The 20562-nt window shown below is 42.4% G+C and overlaps 2 pseudogenes; one reads left to right on the top strand and one right to left on the bottom strand.

Moving 5' to 3' along the window:
* The first annotated feature begins 374 nt into the window (after positions 1–374).
* On the top strand, positions 375–1070 carry LOC119042513 (protein DGCR6-like; annotated as a pseudogene).
* Positions 1071–5694: 4624 nt separating this feature from the next.
* LOC119042514 (peptidyl-prolyl cis-trans isomerase FKBP3-like) lies at positions 5695–6425 on the bottom strand (annotated as a pseudogene).
* Positions 6426–20562: the final 14137 nt, after the last annotated feature.

Below are 20562 nucleotides of genomic sequence, written 5' to 3'. Positions count from 1 at the left end.
TTCAGGGGTACAATTCTATAATACATGATTTGTAGATTGAACATCTTCAAATATTTTCAAGTGCATTATATATTTAATGTATTTGATTCCATCCTTAGAGAATTGTTTAACAATAAATGAAACTTCTTTGGTATTTAAAAAACAAGTCTAACAAGGATAAGTTTAATAAATAAAAAAACATAAATATGGGGAAAAAAGAAATAGGCAGTTGTCTTAAATAAATTTGGTGAGATGTCAAATTAAAATCACAAATTTAAGTGTTCCATTACATAATTTAAGTTGGAGTTCTGAGACTGTCACTCTACTGGCCAAATCACTTAAGCATTAGAAATATGTAACACTTGCATATTCAGGCTCCTTAGCCTGAAATATTAATGTTGAAGAATTCTAGGGGGAGTGTCGCTCGGGTCCGTAGCTGGTGGGGTGATGGGGCCACGGGTCTCTATGTGGGCACCTTCGAGGAGGCGGTGGATGGGGCTCCGCAGCGGGAGGAGCACTATCAGATCCTGTCGGCGCTGCAGAGCCTGGTCAAGGAGCTGCCCAGCTCTCTCTAGCAATGCCTGTCCTGCATCACGCTCAGTAACCTGGCCTGGCGCTCCTTGACAGCACCGTGTTTGAGATCGTGCAGGGGCTGCTGGAGATCCAGCACCTCACCGAGAAAAGCTACAGGCTTTGCCTGCAACCAATGCCTGCAGATGCAAAACGAGCACCGACTGCTCAGGAAAGCCCTGCGCCAGAAGCACCAGGAAGCCCGGCAGGCCACTGGGGCCCCACTACATGCCCATGCTCAGCACCAGATTCGTCAGGAGTAGCAGGCAATGGACCAGAAGATCATCCTGGAGTGAGACCAGAAGGTGGCGGACCAGCAGAACACACTGGAGAAGGTGGAGGTTGCTGGCTTGTTTGTGACTGCCAACCCACAGGAACTGACATTACAGACGAACCAGTTGGAACTCATCTGGAAGCTGCAACAAAGGGACTGCCAGGTGGGGAGGGCAGCTCGTGACCAGGTAAAGTCCCCAAGTGGGAGAGGCTCCATGGCCCAAAACCTGAGTGATCCAGAGAAATAAAGGTGGCTCCTTATGGCCTGCAAGTGAAAAAAAAAAGAATTCTACATTTGTCTATACATATATCACTGAAAGTCACTGAAGTTATTTCAACAGAGAGACCTGGATCATCCCTGGATCATCAGCTACCTGGATACCTTTCTCCTCTCATGCCTGACTTGGAAAACTGCTCTATCTTCCCATGGATTGGGTTTCTGAGTTTACTTCCAATGTGGAGGTTTCAGCCGGGATGCTGACTGGGTTCTTGTTTACTCTGCTGAACTTTATTTATAGCTGTAGATAAATTTTAAGACACCATTGTTTCTGTTGCCCTTGTGCCTGGAGTCAGTTTATACATTTTTCTGTACTCTAGGAAGCCTGTCCCTCCTGCCCCCATCAGTTTCTTGGCTGGGTTTTGCATTTCCTTGGCAAAAGCCTGAACTGTCTCCCTGTTTCTTTCATGTTCCTAGAATCAGTGAACACTTGCTATTGATATTGAATATATGTATTGTGATGTGGACCCTGGCTTGTGAGGTCCACCACATTGTGGATGAGACACGAGACAAATTCACACAGACTACTGAGTCCTGTGGAGGAAAAGGGATGGCATGGCTTCTCTCTCAAGAGAAGAAAAAGCCTTGACCCTTGCCTTGACAAGCCTTATTGATTTTCTGGGCACATTACATGATGGTCCTCATTTACTATGCACAGGTCCACTTTAGGTAGTTATCTTTTACAGAAAACAATGGAGATGATGTCGCTAATCACATCACAGAAGAAGGGTATTAGCAGATGAAAAGGGAAAAGTGGTTAAACTGGTTACATTCCATACTGGGGAGTTTTAGCATGGATTTTAGGAAGTTACAGTAAGCACTTGTGTCTTAATTCAGGGTGAGGGAGTTTTAGCAAAAGCAAGTCTCAAAGCAGCCTAGGTACATTGGAGGCCTGATTCCCCATGGGAAAATCTGTCCCTGGGCATGGGTCCTGTCTGGGCCCACACCAACCAGAACAGTCTCCTATATTTCCCCCCTTGTTTTTTGTTAGGACCGCTAGAGAGCCCACAAAGCTTGCTACTTGCTGGTCTCTCACATGACCCTGGGAAAATAATTTGCAAATGTGTCAAAGTACACAGAGCATTATTGTAATCAGTAAGCAACCAGTGGTTCCAAGGACCCACACTCTAGATTAGGCCCATCAGTCATTGTCAGGCAGTAATGATCAAATAATAGATAACATTAAAAAAAAAACTATGAGGGCTTATTTAGCTTCAGGGTCAGATAGCTAAAGGGCCATAAAATTTGGGGGAAACAAACTCATTTCAGGGTTGGACCCTTATCATTTAAATTGAGGGTATTAGTAAAGTAGGTTTCATAGGATTTTACATATTCTTTCTTAGGCCTGATTGCTCTAGGGAAACCTGCCCTTTCCAGCTCAGGGCTTCACCCACCTCTGGCATTATTTCAGGTTTAAGACATTGTTTCAGGCTTAGGTCAAGCAGGGGAAATAAGGCAGCCAAGAGATTAAGAGATTTCTCACAGACAGAATGAGGACTCAGGCTATGTCAAAGCCCAGGGGTGAGGGTCCATTACCCCCTTTTTCTCTAGCCCCCCCAAGTCCTTCCCTGAGGGCCCCCTTGTGACTGTGCCTGTCTTAGGTCATCCCTCCCTTGAAGAATCTTACCTGTCATTGGCTAACTGATCATGCACTGGGGGTAAGGCAGGGTGAAGTAAACTGGGCAGAGGCAATGCCCCTGCCAGGGAGATAAGCTTCGTCTCCTCAAGTAGCTCAGGGTCCCAAGGTCTCTCACTCAGCCTTAGCCATGGTGGGGGGGAGGGGAGGGTGTTACACCTGAAACCAGTACTGCTATGCACTGAGTACTGAAATAGCTGATTCAATTTCAAATATCTCTCATGGCGTCACCTGTGGTCACAGTATGTGGGACCAGTGTATTAGCAATCTATAAATTTGGAATAATAATGCCTACTTTGTAAGGTTGATCTGAAGTAGCATTAGTTAATGTAAAGTACCTCTTCTAGTGATGGTGCACTTTGATCCCAACACATATTTAAAATAATTTACCCTGCTCATTTTCTCACTTTCTTCCTTGGCCAGCTTATATTCCATTGCTAATTACAGTATCATCATGCCTTTGTATCAACCTGTCTTGCTCCTTTCTTTCCTCATCGTACTGCTGTGGCAAAACACCGACTTCCATAAAACCACTTCTCCACCTTCTCCATGCCTGCTCCCACACAGCTGAATGTGGCCCAGGAAAACCACACTACCATGCTCATTGGTCTCCTTTAAATTCTTGTTTACTCACTTTAATGCTGTCTGGCAATCATAGAATATTTTTCTAATCCACTCACTTCTTCATTCTCCTCAACAACTATTTTATACCTCTTGTCTCTCCTCAGATGACTCAGTGGAGTAATTTTTCACTCCATTCTTTTTCCTTCAACCAATATCTGACCCAACAGCAAATTCTACTATATATATATATATATATATATATATATATATATATATTATATTCTATATAATAGAGAATATATTATATATATAGTTCTACTATGTATATGTGGTAGAATTTACTGATAGGTCAGATATGTGTTGGAAGAAATATATATATATTTCAGAAATATATATACATACATACATACATACACACACGTATATCCAGAATCAAACCATTTCTCACTACCTCTACTGCTACTACCATGATTCAAGCAGTTCTCTCTCACTTAGATTTAGAGCAATAGACTCCCTATCCTTCTCCCTGTTGCTATCTTGCCCCCACTTCAGTTTATTCCCAACTATCTTTTCAAATGGCTCTTATTTAGAGAAAATGTCAAATGGTAGACAATACCCTCCATGATCTGGAAGTCCATTATATCTCAGATTGCATCTTCTACTATGTTTTTTCACATTTATTTGACACCAAAATTCCAAGCATACTTTCACTTTGAGCCTTTTGTATTATTCTTGCTGGGAGTGATTGCTCCTCTCTAGACATCCACACTTCTCACTCCCCCACTTTCTTCAGGTCTTCAATCAATGGCCACTGTATCAGACAAGATGGGCTAGGTTATGCTACAGTAACAAGCAACATGAAAACCTCAATAGCTTAAAACAAGTCATACATAATATACATCCATTTTGGGGTGGCAGGGCTGTGTTCCACATTGTCCTCACTTGTTTCCAAGATGACAGAACAACTGCTATTGGAACATTGCTGTGACAGAAGGAAAGAAAGAGCAGGAACAATCATATACTAACTGTTAAAGTTTTCACATCAAAACAGCTACTCCATCACTTCACTCACTTTCATCAGCCTACATAAGTCACTGGGCTTTTCTAATTCCAATGTAGCAAGGAAGTGTAATCCTAGGATCATGTGTTCAGAAGAAGAGTCAGAAATATTGAGGAACAGCACTATGATATCAATGGTTATTATAGTCATCATCAAACTGAGACCTTCCTGGCTGTGCTTCTTTATTTTGTTTGTTTTATATCATTCCCAATTAGAATTTTTTCTTTTTTTATTCAGTGTTGTATTCTCATGCCTAGAATAGTTGCTATATAGAGGCTTTAGACAAAAATATGCTGAATAAATGAATAAATGACAAGAAGGATATAATTAGTAATCCATATAAAATACACAAACATTTTTAGTTGCCCAGGCTTGGAATTTGGCTTAAACCAGGGTTGATATTATTGCACTATTTAACAAATTCGACTCTGCACCTAACTTTTTCAAGGCTCTATACCCTAATCTTCAAACATACCAGATACGTGGGAACTTCTTACCTTCCATATTTCACTCTACTTCTTCCAATGGAGAAAATGCAGGTCGACTTTCATGGAAGAAATAATGATCTTCTTTTGTTCAGCTAAGATCTGTCTGAAATCAAGGTTTCTTGTCCAGAAATACTAGGAGGTCTCATATGTCATGACAAGCACACTTCCTAATATCTCCTTCCCCTCCATTTGCCTGTGTCCCACCCCCATAGGCAAAACTTGTGCCAATAATGAAACTCCCAGGATCTTAATTTGAAAAGTTTTCACCAGCTTGAGGTCAGTCTCTTTGCATGGTGACCTTCTCTAATGAATAAAATAAAGCATTTCTCATTTGTAATTAAATAATACCTTAAAAGGCACTGCCTTCCTCAACAGATTCATGTGGAATTCGTTTTCACATGAGGATAATTACACTCAGCACTGAGGGTGGGCACTCTGGTGAGGGACATGGATATTCATTGAGTCCTGGAAGGGAAATGGTAAAGGAACTTAGTACAGAAGCTAAAAAAAGGTCTTAGTCAGTAGAAAATGAAGTTAAGATGTAAATATTGATTCCAAAGTTCCCCTTAGAGATATTATTGCTGAGTCAATTGCTTTGACCAAGATGTTTTTTTTTTACAATGGGTAAATTTTTCTATTCAGTCTTTTAGTTTACAACGTGAGGTAAAAGGAAAATAATCCTCCTTAACCAGTATTTTACACAGCTATAGTAAAATATTTTAAACTGCAAGGATTTATAACAGATTACATTTCTTAAAAGCTTGGGGAGAAAGTAAACAAGTTCTAACATATGTCCTTGAATTTTCCAGTTGACTCTTCCCTTACAATAATAACCGGCTGTAATTAGTCACATAAGTTTCTTCAAGGCCTTTGCTGATGTCTTTAGATCTGAAGTGCTGCTATTTCGATCAATACTCCCTAATTCCACTTCACAAGTGAGTTTTGCATTTGGTGGAGTTTGGGTACTAGGCTGCCCTTTCTTTGCGCAAGCTCACTCTGGTTCAGTCGCCAGTCAGGCCTTTCTCCTTCACTCAGTGAAGAGTGTTTCAGCCCGTCCTCTGAGGACTTTGCCTATTCCAACCTCAAAACTGAAAGGCTGAGCAATTTTCTTCTTTGAACTTGTTTCAAAGGACACTGGTATCAACAACAGCCCTGTCCTGTAGTGTTCCTGTATACCAGCAGGGGACAACATCTCCATTTTGGGGGAAGTTGGTTTTATCCTCCTTTTAAAGAACGGATTTTGTATATTTTGGTGGATTCTTATCCAGAGTCCGTTCAGACTCGGGGGCTTTGGGTTTATCTTCATTAAGCTTCACCTTTTTTCCCTGCTCACACACTTATACTTTCAGTACCCTTGAAACACTTACTTTCAAAAAGATAGTTATTGTAACCGAATGGTCCTTGTTAGCTGACTTGACTGCTTTTTTTAGTGTTTTGTGATAACTTGTGACCAGCAAAAAACGAATCTGAGCTGCGGTCCTGTAGAAACTTACTAATGCCCTTCATGGGCGGCTGCCCCACGGTCCAGGCCTGCCGTGGAATGGCCACCGCCTTCTTCCCCCGCTGCCTCGGCTTCATCCCAAGATGTTTTTCAGCAAGGACCGTACCCAGTTATGTAAAATATTTGAGGGACCAATAAGTGAAATTGCATATGATGTGCATATAATCTGCATAGGTTTACGTGCTATCGTCAGGAAAATTCTAAGTAAAAATGAAGTTAGAAATATTTTTTCTTGTTATGCTTTCCTTAGCTCTGTACCTCAGTTTTTATGGCTTCCCATTGCCTATAGGACAAATACAATGTCCTTTGCCTGGTGCCCAGTTCATCTGTCTTGCCATTGCCCACCATCTTTTTTCCTGTTCCTACATCCATTTATGCGCCAGTCACACAGCATGAGTATGTGGTGAGCAGTCACTGTTAGTTGGCTGTCCACTGGCCACTTTCTCTCTTCCTAACAGAACATGAGTTTCTTCCTTCTGGCATGGGCATACTGCACGCTTCAGGGGCCCTCACAATGCTCCAGAGTGTAGGTTTTGATTGGTCTACAGAGGACCTGGTAGATCCATCCCCGTGGTAAGCGATTGTTTTAGGTGAGGGTATGTGACGCGGTCTTGGCCAGTGAGAAGTGAAGGGAAGCCTGCCAGGTAGGAGGTTTCTGTGAAAATGTCCTGAGTTTCAAAAGAGGACACAAAAAAGGACAGAGGCTCACTTCTTGTCTACTTCTAGACAGGCTATAGAAAGAGGTGATGCCCAAGAAATCTTCAGCATCATATAACCAGGACAGCAGGTGGCAGAGTGGAAAGATGGAAGGAGCCTGGACTTTTGAAGAGGTCATTGTGCCCCAGGCTTAAGCCACCGTGATAACAGTTACAGTTATGACTTATGCCATGTATGTTATGAGCACTTTATGTGTGTTAACTCATTCAGTCTTCACAGCTGTCTTATGAAGTGGGAGCTTTAATTATTTTCACTTTACAATTGAGCAAGCTGAAGCAGAAAAGGGTTGATGTGCTAAGGTTACTCTCCTTGTTTCTTTTTTTCAGATATGTATTGTAGACATTTTAAAGTATATACTAAAGTAGAGAGTAGTGTAATAAATCTCCACGTATTCATGAATCTTGGATGGATTGTTTAATCCAGTTTAAACAATTACCAACTCCTGATCAGTCTTGGCTTGCTTATGCCCTCACACTTGGTACCACACCTCCACCACTGCAATTTCATAGCATGTGCCATTGTCTATTTATCCGTGCTCCTGACTAGGCCAGCACACACTGAGGGCAGGAACTGTTTTTGAGTTTGAATGCTCCCCCCCCCCCCCCCCAGTTTCTGGTGCCTACATTGCAACAAGAAAAAATTGGACAAAACTCATTATTGTAGGGATGATGTTGAACACGGGGTGGCCTGCATCACGCAGTGTCCCCTTTACAAGGATCCAGTGTAGAAGCTTGCCTCTCATCCCAGCTGCAGTTAAAACCAGGTTGCTCCTGAAAAACAGGTGTGCTTTCTTTAGTGGGGGCCATAAACAGTTGTCACGTTAGTTTGTAGGTGCATTTTTGGTTTGGTCGCTAGGTAGCTCAGAGCTGAAGATGTTGTTCTAACTTTGGAATGTGTGTACAGTTTTCAAAGCATAAGCTCTTTCACTGGTTTTACTTCATTTTTTTCATTTTTATATTTTTAAATATAAATCATGCAGATGATTTATATTTAAAATAATCACATGGTATCATGACAGGATCATTTCTCACATGTTAATTCATGAGTTTGCTTCTCTTCCTTCTTCCATGAAAGTGCCTTGCAGGCTCTGCGCCTTCAGGCTTCCGGGGTGGTCAAATTATGATGAACTTCCATTTCTGGATTTGTTTGGAAAAGTCTAAAGTCTTTAAGGAGGACGAGCTAAGTCTCTGCATGGAGAGGAAGAGCTTCTGAGGGAAACTTGGGAAGAGAAGGCTTTCCCACAAAATGGTGAAGAGGTTCCTAGAGTATCTCTGGTTCTGTGGATTTACAGAGCAGAGGGAAGCACAGCTCAATGTAAGTGGCAAGACTCCAGGTGGAAATAGTGACCAGCCCACCTAGGAGTGGGCTTGGATTAAAATCAAGTTTGATATACAGAAAACAAAGACACATAGCATTTCTTTTTTACCTGAATTTTCAGATTGGGATTCATATTCACAACAGTGTGAAAGTTATCCAGAATCTTTTTTTATGAAGAGGCAGTGTACAAACAAACAGAAGAAAACCATCATTGAAAGAATGTGAGCTTGGGAAGTGGACCTATCATTATTCTATTGTACTTCAGGTCCTACTTCTTTCCTCTGGGTTTCTCCAGCTGCTTCCTAGCTGTTCTAGCAGCACCCAGTCTTGCTCCCTTCAATGTATCCTTCACCCAGCTGTCAGAATTGTCTTTTGCAAATGCAAATCAGCTGGGATCTCTCCCCTGATTAAAGTTCTCTGTTAAACCCCATTTTTCTCTCAGAATGATGTTCAAGTCTACAAGGGCCTTCATCATTTACTTCTTGCCTGCCTCTGTAAGCCTCATCTGCTAAAACAGCCCACATTCTGACCCAAACTTGACTGTCAAGCAATAGTGTCCTACTTGATATTCTGCAAATGCACCATCTCCTTCTTCTCATCTGGTTCTTGCACGTGCTCTTCTCATTGCTCATAATGCCTTTCCATGGACTAACTCCTACTATTTCAGAACTCTTCCCAGGTGACACAGCCATCCAGGCAGCCTTCTCGAACTCTGCTCTCTCCAGGTGGGTTAGCTGTGGTGTCACAGCTGTGTGTTCCCAGAGTATCCCAAGGTTAAACCTATGCCACTCGTCACAGTGATTTGAACTGCATGGGCCATAGTAAGAGAGAACGTGGGAACTTGTTTACAATTGGGGGTTCCAGTGTCTAGAGATATGTCTGGTGGATGGTAAAGTGGGAGCGGGAAGACATTATAAGGCTGGCCATTGGGAGTCTAGAGGAAATGAGGAAGTCTGGTGCTGTGGTCCACACTTGTAAAAGGGCTCAGGAGCAGAGTGGTTTGGAACACAATGCGAGGATGTACTCAAAAAATGCTTGAAGCAGAGACTGCTAAACTCTGCCCTAATATCTATTCTCTGTTTTCCTTTTGGTAGTATAAATCCAACCAGGGTTTCAGGAGGTCATATGGACAAAGATGATGTTTTCCCAGCCTCCCTGTCAGCTAAGCATGATCATGTGACTAAGTTCAGGCCAATAGGATGGAAGTGAAAGTGATGTATGGATAATTCATTGTTATCACTTTAAAGAGAAAAGGTGCTTAGCTGACTTCCTCTTGCCCCTTCCTGCAGGCTGAAATACAGAGATCAACGAGGAAGCCCAAATGAGATACCCAAATGATCCTGTGGAGCAGAGCTTCCCACCCAGACTAGAAAGCTCACCTAGATCAATTCTGATACACCAGAATGAAACAAACTTCTGCTGTCCTTAGTTAAGATGGGCATATGTATCTTAGGCTATTTTCCCGGTATTCCATCTGGAAAACTGCTATGAGATTTACCAGTAGGAATGGGAGCTCAGGGAGGGGCAGGTGATTATAAGAACTGGTGCCAGAGAGTCTCCCACAGCAGGTGCTGTGTAACGTGAGGCCGACGCAGGGTCCCATTAAGGACCAACTTCGAGCCTGTGAGAGACTCAGCATTTAGACTTCTGCTGTACATGGGCGTTGACTGGCAAAGAAGAAAAGAACAAACAGAACCACTTAAACACAAGCATTATGCTTCCCCCTTCCCCACCCTTCTTTAAGTTTCCAAAACACTAGGAAGAATGGGGCAGATACACGAAAAGTGAAAGAAAATTGCACTCCCTTCCACAATAGACAATGAGCCTCCTGAGTTGCAAGGAAGATCATTAAGTTGGATATGAGTTTGAAGGTCTAAGCTGATTCATTGTATTACATTGCATTTTTTTAATACCTAAAAATGAGCGTAATGTTTGGTCTAAAATGTCGCAGTGAAAGGAGAGTGAGATTCAACAGAGCCTTTGCAGGGGTGGTCACCGGAGGGTACACTAGTTTCACGTGTGAGCTCTACTGAGTGGAGGGCATTCAAGTAAACTGGTTACGAATTTAAAAAAAAAGCAAAATGACAGGATTAGGGATCCTGTCTCCCTAATTTGATGTGGCTTTCTTCCGCATGAAATAAACAGTGCATGAAAAAGGAAAGGCAGAGGCTGAGCTGGTGAGAGAGGGGTGAGCAGCAGAGGTCTAGACCTAGGGACCCAGTGGCTTTAGAGGACAAGGGCAGGCCAGCAGTGCCAAGGTGGGGGCATTCCGCAGAACCCTGCAGGTTATTAGAGGGCAAGGCTTCTCCATTTTCCCTGATGTTTCTTCCTTTGTGCAATAAGCTCAGTAAGAGTAATACTCTTGTCCTCTTTCCACTCCTTTATTCAGTCCCTCCCCACCCAGTTGGAAAACTTAACTGATTGGTAATTTTGGCTACAGTAAATGGCACAGTCAGCTGTGCTCCTCCCTACTCCTTCTGGGAGGAAGCTGCCCCAAGGGCGCATTTTCTATTCTACCCTTCAAGCCTCAAGTGGCCCAGGAAGCTGACCCCGCAAGGGGAACCTGCAGTGCTTCAGTGCCCCTGTGGCACTGGGTGGCCAAAGATTGACAGTATTGGTCCCGCCCCCAACCCAACCCACAGGGCATCAGAGAGGTTGAGCAGAAAAACAGCACACTGCTGACAACAGAAGCAACTGCTAGAGGACAGGGAAAGGAGAACGATTAGAAAGCAGCTCGGATTATGTGAGACATTCTGACCCCACCTTGGAATTCACGGAAAGATGACCAAAAAAAAAAAAAAAATCTGAAAAACTAACAGAGGTGGAAATGGGAGGGAGGTGGGGAGTGTGGGGGGGGGTGGGCTGGGATGGGAGTAAAAGACAGAAACTGTGCTTGAGCGATAATTAAGTAAAAAATATTTTTAAAAAAAGGTCTGGATAAGGCACCTGGCAGGTGAGACCTGTTAATAGAATAGATTTATGGGCAAACTTTTAAAGTGACTTAACCCTGTTCTATCAGATATGACAATGAAGGGAAGATTTGGGTTGCAATAACCAACTAATACTTCAGGAGCCCCTGATAGGTAAGTACTACTATTCCAGGTGTTTCATAGAACTTACAGGAGAAGCAGTCTAACACCTACTAAGTTTACAATCTAATACAATGAACTAAAATAGTAACTTTTCTTTTTCCCATGGGAGAAAAAACCCACATTTTCCTTTGAGATTTCCACTCAAATTCTTTTTTTTAAAGATTTTATTTATTTATCTTTAGAGGGGAAGGGAAGGAGAGAGGGAGAGAAACATCAATGTATGGTTGCCTCTCATGTGTCCCTTGCTGGGAACTGGCCCGCAACCCAGGCATGTGCCCTGACTGGGAATCGAACCGCAATCCCTTGGTTCGCAGGCCCAGGCTCAATCCACTGAGAAACGCAAGCCAGGGCCTCCATTCAGATTCTTTGCAGTTTTACCCCTCCTTGTTTTATTGATTTTGCAGCTTGGTGGAGAAGGTATGAGCTTAGATTAGTTTGAAGGGACCAACAAATGAGATCCAACTGAACCACTCAAATCCCACTGAAGGACTGAAGATTCTCAAGGATGCAAGTGTTTTGAAGATGTTCACTTTAACGCTATTTCTTAAAAAGTGGAGGTATAGATATGCTTCACCATTCCTGTTTTTTTTTTTTTAGTAAAAGAAAATTCTGAATTTAGCACAACTCTTGTCCTACATAAGTGTTTCATAATGATATTCATACAAGTTCTCATTACAACACAGCTAACAAGGGCCAGATTTGTTGTGGCTGAGTTACATTTGCCATTTTGTGGGCTACATCTTTGTAAATCAGCTAGATGATTGCCTTAATTGGGGTCATTTGGGGGTTTGAGGGAGGCGCAACAAGGTTGCCTGTGGTTCTTCATTAGTCATTTTGTGTGCCAACATGCAAAATCACCAAGATGCCAGATCACATATTTGCTTTGGGAAAACCAGCAGGCTTTCAAAGTATGTGATGCTGTAGATGGCTCAATGTGTTGAAAACAACTTTTGTTAAACTTGCTATTTCTCTTCTCTCAGAAGTAGAGTTAGGATAGCTTAGCATCCAGGAAAAGGACTGACTGTGGAGTCAGGCAGCACAGCTCTGCCACAGACTCGTTATAAGTTTAGGTAAATTTGTAAACCTTTCTGAGTTTTGGGTTTCTTGGCTCCTAAATGGGATAATCATACTTTGACCATGGGGTTAATGCTAGCATCAGTGAGACTGCATATAGACAGACCTAATGTATATGAGGCATGCAAGAAGAGCAGCAGAATAATTTTTATATCAGAGACAAATAATAGAACAGTCAGAATGATTTGCTAAATAAAGGCAAGAGGAATTGAGCACTACAGAAACATACATATATTTGAAAATATGATGTTAGTCAAGCAAGGGCATCAGGAAGGAATGAATTAAACAGAAGCATTAATTATACATCTCCCCTTGTGACAAGTAATGAAGAGATTTATAAGGGCCAAACAGACATGGCCTCATTCACTGAGCCTCACTAGATCCTGTTCTGGGTGGGTGCTGGATATATGTCAACCTGGAACAGTAAGTTAGTAACACAGGTTAACCAGCAACAAAGTCATGGTCTGCCACATAGGTGAGCCTAACTCTGATCAAACAATAGAGTGTATGGACTCAGAACTTTCAGAATGGAGGGGTAAGAAGCTGGGTGGACTCCTTCCCCAGAAAAACAAACTAACTGGTGAAAGTTATAAAAGAGTCATTTAAAGATCCTGACAATTGTCCTAAAGGCATAAAACAAATGCAGATTCATTGACAAAAATCTAAATCTCACCAAGAACAGTGAGAATCTGCAGGCTTTGAGCAGAACCTGCTCCTTCACCCGCCTCTGGGCATGCGCGGCCATCCAGTCCTGTTCTGAGTTTTAGTTCTCCCTGGGGAGGAGCAGGCTGCCATTGCTTTCCCTCAGCTCCATGTTGCAGAAGCTCTGTTCTATGCTGGTGTGGCCAAAAGAATGAGTTTTCCTTGCTCACTCAGCTCTAACTGAGGGTGAGGACTCTATTTCAGGTGCAGAGGCTGAGAGCACTGGCACCCCAATTGCCCCCATCCAACCTGCTTGTAGGGTGGAAGTTCCATCCCAGAAGAAGCAAGGTAAGATCAGGGGTTGCCTCCTCCCCCGCTCTCCACAGTGCTTAACCACAGAGTGGGGGTGCCACTCTGGTAAAAGCAGGTGCCTGCCCCCAGGTCTGCTGCAGAGGCACAGGGATTCTGCCCAGGGCAAAGGCAGAACATAAAGACAGAGCTCTGTAGTACTGCCTGAGGGACTGACTTCATTTGGAACAGTGTGGAGGAATCCATATCTAAAGCTGTTGCTGAAAATAATGGAGAGCTTGGTGGAGAGCAATTAAGAGAAGGTTGGTAGCTTCATTATGCAAGGAAAATGGCAGAGCAGAAGTTTAGTGGTGGAAAACCAGAGAAGGAGACAGCTAAGGGACAGCCAGGGATCATAGCCATGAAGGACATACACATACATGTGCATGGCTGCACCTAGTCAGGAACAATAAGAGCGGCATTAGGGAACAGCTTGAAAGTGTCACTTTGTGCTGTGCACAGAGCTATTAACTCAGGGCAGGAGCTGCCCTAGCACAAGGGGCTTAAACACAACTTCTGACCAAACACTGACTGAGCAATAAGTGACTCTGACCTGAGGTGGTTCCTAGGAAGCCAGGTTTAAAAATAAAATCACACTCATCCCTGGCCATCTGGAAGCCTGCATGAATACCCAAGGCTGCTTCCTCTTAGAAGTGATCAAAGAGGGAACCTCTGTACTAGAGTGCCTTCCAAACTCGGGGCAAAAAATTTCAACTCCCTGAATTGTGATAGAAACCACCACGCCACATACAAATTTATTGTTAGAGTGTAAACATCTAACTAGTGTCTTGTTTTCTAGTGCATTGCCTTGTACTCTGTGGTCCCCTCTCTGATTTACCTTTTGGACTGAGGTTTCTTTGGGTTTGTCCTTGGACACTGTCCTTGGGGTCTCACTGGCTCACACTCTGTGAGTGTGAGCCAATCGCATTAACACCTGGTCTCAGATGGTAATGATAAGCCCAGGTGTTACTTCGTAGTGATGGTGTGAGATCTGGAATGGGGCCTGAACAGGAGGGGGGGAACTCCTTTTCCCCAACCAGGAATGAAGGTGGGGATAGAAACCAGTCAGGAGAGGCCAGAGCAGAACGGGACTACCAAAATGCCCAAACCTACTGTGGAACGTCTCTGAGCTGTCAGTGCCAAGAAACCTGGAGCAGAACATGGAGGAAACCTTGTAACAGTAGACTCTGAACTTGCCAGATTCTGCCACTTAAATGTGGTGATAAGCTCAGGGAGAAACAAGCTCAGGGAGAGGTGGTGCCTGGAGGGTTAGACAGGACCAAAGATTGACAGGTAGAAAGAAACTGGGATTGGGGGTGCACTACTTCGGCTGAAAACAGTTCTAACATGAAGAACATTTTTATTTCTCAGCTAGTAGAGACTAGAAGTAAAAAGTGAGTGAGTGAGAGAAAGAAAACGAGAGAGAGTTGTTGTTTCACTTACTTATGCACTCATTGCTTGCTTCTTATCTGTACCCTGACCAGAGATCAAACTCTCAACTTGGCGTATCAGAACAACACTCTAACCAACTGAGCTACCTAGACAGGGCTCTGTGGGCCATTTCAACAAATATTTCTGAGCACCTACTGTGTGTCAGCCTCTCTTCTAGGTACCTAGGGTAGATCAGTGAATATATCAGATAAATATCCCTGTTCTCACAAAGCTTATATTCTAGCAAGTTTTCAGTTGTTACAGAACATGCATGGGTGCATTTAGGATATTGGTATATATACCTTACAAGTTTTGATAGTTACTTTGGACTTCATTATATAACAGCTTATTCAGCATAGTAATGATGATAATGAGAATAATAAATAGCTGTATTGTGCATAACATCTTCCAGACACTGTTCACCTGCCTTCTGTTCATCTTTAATCCTCACTGAAAACCTCATGTTATTTTTCCTTGAACCAGTCACTATAGCCAAGTAGCATGGTGCACTCTGATCAGGCTTGCTGTCTGTGAATGCCCACCCTCCCTACCAACTCCCTCAGTCTGCTTACCTCCTTTGGGCTAAGACAAATATGAGTCCCATCAGAGCCACATGAACTAAGCAGAATAACTGGAATGAAGTGAGGGTTGGCTCAGCAAAGAAAGTGATGCTGGGCAGACAAACATATACCTACCAAGTTATATAATAGGCCATTTTAGAAAGTTAATGGCTTTGGCATTCAAAGTCCCAAATGCAGAAATGATGCAGCACAAAGAAGAGTAGGATTATTATTAACCACACTTTATAAATGACAAAACCAAGGCACAGAGAAGGATATAACTTGCTCAGGTTCACACACTTAATAAACAGTGGAGATGGGATTTGGGTCTGACTCCAGAGCCCATGCCTTAATGACTACATTATTCTGATAAGCTCATAAAGGCAATGTTAGTCACCATATCTCATGGATTCTAAGAATCCCATTTCTCCCACTTTAACATCTCTGCAATAGGGATGTGCCATAAAATAGATGTAAAAATATGTAGCATTAGTTTAATTGGCAGTATGTTTTCTTCCTTAGTGCACCTTGCAAGAAAGTCATGGTACAGTTGATGAAGGACTTTATGCTTTCAAAAAATACTAGTAATGGAATATCAACTTCTGACCAAGATGGAAGCATGGGTAGATACACTTTAGCTCCTTGCACAACCAAAAAGGAAAACAATATATCTAAAAACAAAAAATAACCAGAACTGTCAGAAAAATCACACTGTATGGAAGTTGGACAACCAAGGAGTTAAAGAAGAAACATTCATCTAGACCAGTAGGAAGGGTGGAGATGGACAGCTGGGTGGAGAGGACTCCTGGCAAGGCAGTGGCTGGTGGACCAGGGTGGGTGGTCTCACATTTGCTTGGGGATAAACCAGGAGAAACAACTGGGGAGTGAGATAGACCACACAACCCAGGGTTCCAGCATGGGGAAATAAAGCTTCAAAACCTCTGACTGAAAAAATCTGTGGGGATTGAGGTGGCAGGAGAAACCCAGCCTCACAGGAGAGTTCATTGGAGAGACCCACAGGGTCCTAGAACGTACACAAACCAACCTATCTGGGAATCAGCACCAGAAGGGCCCAATTTTCCTGTGGTTAGCAGAGGAAGTGACTGAAAGTCAGTTGAGAGCTGAGCAAGTGCCATTGTTCCCTCTCGGACCCCTCTCCCACACATAGCACCACAGTGCAGGGATCGGGGTTGCCCTGTCCTGGCAAAAACCTAAGGCTCTGCCCCTTACTACATAACAGGCACACTGAGACAAAAACACATGGCTCAAATGAAAGAACAGATCAAAGCTTTAGAAAAAATACAACTTAATGATAAAATAGGTTGATAAAGAGATAGTCAACCTATCAGATGCACAGTTCAAAACACTGGTAATCAGGATGCTCGCAGAATTGGTTGACTATGGTCACACAATAGAGGAAAAAGTGGAGGCTATTCAAAGTGAAATAAAGAAAAATGTATAGAGAACCAATAGTGAAGGGAAGGAAATCAGGACTTAAAAAAATGGTTTGGAGCAGAAGGAAGAAATAAATATTCAATCAGAACAGAATGAAGAAACAATAATTTAAAAAAATAAGGACAGGCTTAGGAACCTCCAGGACAACTTAGAATGTTCCAACATTCAAATCATAGGGGTGCCAGAAGGAGAAGAAGAAGCAAGAAATTGAAAACTTATTTGAAAACATAATGAAGGAGAACGGAAGGAAAACATAATGAAGGAAATCATTAGAGAATGATTTCCCTAATCTGGCAAAAGAAATAGAATTCCAGGAAGTCCAGGAAGCTCAGAGAGTCCTGCAAAAGTTGGGCCCAAAAGTTGGACCCAATGAAGCACACACTAAGTCACATAATTACATCACCCAAGATGAAAGATAAATAGAGAATTTTAAAAGTAATGAGGGAACAAAAAACTGTACTTGAAAAATAACTAAATAAAATTATTTAAAAAATAAATAAAAGCAATGAGGGAAAAGGAGATAGTTACCTACAAAGGAGTTCCCATAAGACTATCAGCTGATTCCTCAAAAGAAGCCTTATAGGTAAGAGGGGGCTGGAAAGAAGCATTCAAAGTCATGAAAGGCAAGGACCTACATTCAAGGTTACTGTATCCAGCAAAGCTATCATCTAGAATAGAAGGCTTCCCAGATAAGGTCAAGTTAAAGGAGTTCATCATCACCAAGACCTTATTATATAAAATGTTAAAGGGACTTATCTAAGAAAAAGAAGATAAAAAATATGAACAGTAAAATGACAACAAACTCACCACTATCAACAACTGAACCTATGAAAACAGAAAAAAAAGTGAACTAAGGAAATAACTAGAACAGTAACAGAATCACAAAAGGGAGATCACATGGAGGGTTATCAGCAGGGAGGGGGTATGGGAGAATGGGGGAAAAGGTACAGGGAATAAGAAGCATAAATGGTAGATACAAAATAGACAGGGGGTGCTTAAGAATAGTATAAGAAATAGAGAAGCCAAAGAACTTATGTATATGACTCATGGACACGAACAAAGGAGGGGGAATGATGGTGGGAGGGGGTACAGGGTGGAAGGGAATAAAGGGGAGGAAAAATGGGACAGCTGTAATAGCATAATCAATAAAATACATAAAAATACTGATAATGCTTCTATTTGTGCTAGGCAGCTGTGCTGTACTCACTGTCCTGTGTGGCACACAGCGACGCAGACAATTAATAATTACAATGCCATGTGAAGTGTGCAGTGAAAGAGTCACGCACAGAAAGGAGAGGCGATATAAGAGACGGGCACTAACTAGCTAGAAGGAGGGGGTTAGGGAAGCCTTCCCAGAAAGGCAGAATATAAGTAGTAGGGGAAGGAGAGGAGTACAGTGGGGACAAAGTGGCTCAATCATGGTGGAAAATAAAATATTAGGCAGGGAGTGGTTCAAGACGAGGCTCAAGGTGTTGAGCACCATGGATGTAATAATGTCTGATTCAGCTGGATGGTGAATGTCATGCTGCCTACACTGAGAGCAGAAAGGATCCACTTAAGGGCCTGTGGGTAGGCCATGTTCAGGCTGCATCTTAGAAAGTTCCCTCTGGGAGCTGGGCACTTGATGTCTTACACTGGAGGCTGGCTTAGGGGTGGTGGCGGTTATGCAGAAGAGCGATGTCGAGGCTTTGAACTCCAAGAGTCTGTGTCAGAGTGCAGCAGAGGAGGTGAGCTTGGAAAAATGTTTAGAGATTAAGTTAGAAAGGTCTGGTGGTTGGATCTAGGGTTGGGGGAGAGAGGGGGTCAGGAATGATTTCCAGGTTCTGGGCTTGGACAGCTGGCTGGGTGGCGATGCTACCAATGAGGATAGAAAATAAAGGAAAAAGAATGGGTTTAGAGAGAAGGATGGCGTGTGTGATCGTGTACACATTTGGTGGGAGGGCTCTGTCAGGTAAGGAGGTGGCATTTGTGACTAAGTGAAGTGTTTTGGTTTGAAGACAGAATTAGCAGTCAATGATGCTGGGAGTTAGTTAAAACTAACTCCTCAGGGTCAGGGAGTCTGTTTTTCTGTTTTCTAACTATTTTTAGTGCCTAGCATTGGAATTGGTGCATAATCAATGCTCAACAAACATTTACAGCAGGAAAGGGTAATTAGAATAGTCTATGTGTGTCTATGAGAATGCACATAGTATGTATCTATGTGTGTGTGTGTATTTGTGGTTACTATGCTTTTTCTATGCTGGGCACTGTTCTAAGATCTTTACAGGTATTAACTCTCATTTACTCCTTATAATAATGTACAAGGTGTTTACTATTGCTACCCCACTTTAAATATATATCTATTTAAAATTTTTATTTGTTTATTTTTAGAGAGAGGGGAAGGGAGGGAGAGAAACATCAGTGTGTAGTTGCTCTTCATGTGCCCCCTGTTGGGGACCTGGCCTGCAATCCAGGCATGTGCCCTGACTGGGAATCAAACCAGTTGCCTTTTGGTTCACAGGTTGGTACTCAGTCCACTGAACCACACCAGCCAGGGCAGCTACCCCATTTTAAAGATTAGGAAATTGTGGTACAGAGGGACCAACCGACTTGCCTAAATTTTCAGAGCTAGAAACTGGTAGAACTGTAATTTAAAGCTGGGTAATCTGGTACTCTATGCTTTGGCATGGTTTTTCTTTCTTTTTTATTAAATATTTCTTTCTTTTTTTAAGCAATTGGTGATGAAAAATGTCCAGCACACAAAGGGTTAAGTTCCAGTTGCCTGGAAATTTATTTTTTTACTTGGTAAAAGCACATTCATATGACAAGATCCAGCCTAAACATCACATCATTGTGAATCTTGCTCCATGTCTTCCCCCCACCCCTGGAGTTAAGCTTGTCTTCCTCTGGGCTCCCCCAGTATCCTCAGGATGCTGCTATCAAAATTTTTATCACTTTATGTTGAATGTTTCTTTTTTTTCAATTTGAGTCCTTCCAGAGGGTGGACTCTAGTATTATGCCTTTCTATATCCTCAACTAGCTAACAGCACTTATGGCATGTTGTTAAGTATATAATGAATGTTTGCTAATTGAGTAAATGAATGAGGAAAAATTACTTTTTATTTTAGTAACGTTTGACACATAAGATATTGCTGTAGCCAACATACCTCCTGCTCAGGTTGCGCTCCCAGTCCAGCTGCAAGGACAATCACGTAAAGTCCATCTTCCCACTCTGTGCGGGACCTTGAATTAAGATGTGCTGGCCACAGGTCATGCTGTCCTAGTAGATTCTAGACCTAACTAATATCTAAAGCTATTAGTTATTACATCTAAAGGTATTACAACAAGAAGATGGAAATCACAGATTGGCTTATGGAGCGTGGGTGGAGGTAACGAGGATGTAATGGGATCTGGGAATGCTCAGAACATCACCCCTGTTTTCTAAAGGCCTGTTTATATTAGTCCTTGCTATGTATTTATTTAGGAATAAAGTCAACATTTGGAATCATCAAGCATATGGTTAGTGTTTTCTGTAAGGGGTGGGGCATCCATTTCTCCATCATGTAGCAAAAGTGCAGCAGCTGTAATATCTCATTACA

The sequence above is a fragment of the Artibeus jamaicensis genome, unplaced genomic scaffold (assembly GCF_021234435.1).
Source record: "Artibeus jamaicensis isolate MK-2021 breed Jamaican fruit bat unplaced genomic scaffold, CSHL_Jam_final scaffold_1019, whole genome shotgun sequence".
Taxonomy (NCBI): domain Eukaryota; kingdom Metazoa; phylum Chordata; class Mammalia; order Chiroptera; family Phyllostomidae; genus Artibeus; species Artibeus jamaicensis.
Note: the sequence above shows the minus strand (reverse complement) of the source record. Positions and strands in the feature narration are given on the sequence as shown.